Source organism: Nematolebias whitei, chromosome 7, assembly GCF_014905685.2.
Source record: "Nematolebias whitei isolate Nwh7 chromosome 7, NemWhi1, whole genome shotgun sequence".
NCBI lineage: Eukaryota > Metazoa > Chordata > Actinopteri > Cyprinodontiformes > Rivulidae > Nematolebias > Nematolebias whitei.
This window is the reverse complement of record NC_056504.1, coordinates 23,295,235-23,297,675: the sequence shown is the minus strand read 5'-3', so window position 1 is coordinate 23,297,675 and position 2,441 is coordinate 23,295,235.

Here is a 2,441-nt window from a genome sequence, read left to right as displayed (position 1 = left end):
TAAGCTACTTCATATATACTTTTTTAACAATTCAGTTTTGATCTTTTTCTTAAATGTACACATTGACTTGGCATTTTTCACATCACTCTCTAGACCATTCCACAATCCAACTCCTTGGATTGAGGTAGACCTTCCCTTCAGACTAGTTCTGAATTTTGGTTTGACAAATGTCTCTATCCCCTTAAGATTATAACAACTTTGCCTTTTAACAAAATTTCTTTGGATATTTAATGGTAATGTGTTATTTTGAGCCCTATACATAACTGATAAAATACTATAATCTACCAAATCATGGAACTTCAATAACTTCAGTTGATAAAATAATGTGCTTGATGGGTGACAGTAATGCTTTCTGGTGATGATTCTTACAGCTCTTTTCTGTAAAATAAAAATAGGTTTTATAAATGTTTCACACGCTTTCCCCAAACATCAATGCAATAGATTAAATGTGGAACAATGATTGTGTTATACAATATGTACAGAGCTTTATCATTTAATAATTCCCTGACTTTGTATAGTACTGCAATAGATTTAGCTATTTTTGTTCTTACAGAATTTATGTGATTTTTCCATGTTAGCTGTTCATCAATGATTACACCCAAAAATTTCATCTCATTAACTCTACAAATCTCAACACCCTCAATTTTAAATGGATCATCAACAGTTCTCTTTTTGTTACTAAATATCATGTATTTAGTTTTATCTAAATTTAATGATAATTTATTAAGTTTAAACCAAGTTTGTATTTTATCAAATTCTGTCTTCATCAATTCCAACATCCGTTTTACATCTTTACCCAAACAAAAAAATGTGGTGTTATCTACAAAAAGGACACATTTGAAGAGTCCTGATACATTCACTAAGTCATTCACATATAAAATAAATAACTTTGGTCCAAGTACAGAGCCTTGAGGAACTCCACAAGTGATATTGCACAGGTCAGATCTTACACCATTTATTTGTACAAACTGTTTCCTATCTTTTAAATAGCTAGATACCCAGTGTAATGCTGGTCCTCTTATACCATATTTATTTAATTTTTCAAGGAGAATAGTGTGGTCAATAGTATCAAATGCTTTTTTTAAATAAACAAAAATACTAATACAATACTGTTTTTGATCGACAGCAGTAGTTATTTGTTCGATTATTTCCATGAGAGCCATTGATGTAGAATTTTTAGCTCTAAACCCATACTGACTGCTACTTAGAGTGTTTTGTTTCGTAATAAATTGATCTAATCTGGTCACAAATAGTTTTTGTAGAATTTTTGAGAACTATGGTAATAAGGATATTGGTCTATAATTATTGAACACACATTTATCACCATTTTTAAAGAAAGGGACTACCTTAGCTACTTTCATATTGTCTGGAAATATTCCTTTTGAAAATGATAAATTATAAATATATGTAAACGGCTCGATAACATAACTCATTATGTCCTTTACAAACATCATATCCATGTCCACCCAGTCTTTTGATCTCTTATCTGTAAGATTTTTTACAACATTCATTATTTCTTCTTTGTCAGTTCCATTAAGAAAAATACTGTTGTCACAACTTATAACTGAATGGTTCACATTATTGTCTACTTTTGGTATTTTAGTTGCAAGGCTTGATCCAGAGTTTACAAAATGATGATTAAAACCATTTACAATTTCATTTTCATCATGGATTTCATTGTCATCCTTCAGAAAATATTGTGAAATACCTGTTTTTGTTTTATGACTTTTCAGAACACTATTTATTACTCGCCATGTAGCTTTCATATCACCATTACTTTTATTTAATAGATCACTATAATATTCCTTCTTGTGTTTCCTTATAATCGCTACTAATTTATTTTTATACTTCTTATATTTTTCTTCAGCCTCTTGTGTTCTCAATTTCAAGAAACATGTATACAAACAATTCTTTTTTTTACAAGCATTTCTCAACCCTTTCGTCATCCATGGTTGGTCAACAACATTTCTCTTTGTACAATTATTTTGCACACAATTCTTTTCATACAGAGCTCCCAAAATATTCATAAACTCATCATATGATCTGTTCACATCATCAACATACACGTCTTTCCAGCTTTGTTTATGTAAATCATCTTTTAATTTGTCCATTGCTTTTTTTGATGTGTTTATTGTTTTTTTCTTAATTGTGATTTCTTTTGTAATGCTTTGATCATTTTTATAAATCGTGAAAACTGGTAAGTGATCACTCAAATCACTCGTTAAAATACCTCCCATCACATCCCCATTTGTTACATTTGTGAAAATATTATCGATTATTGTAGCACTATGAGTTGTAATTCTTGTTGGTTTTGATATAAGATAAATATTAAGATAAAGATTTAAACTATACAATGAATTTGTAAATGTACTGATGTTATTTGAATCTGTTTTATTTCCCAGGTCAATATTAAAGTCTCCACAGAAAAAAATGCTTTTATT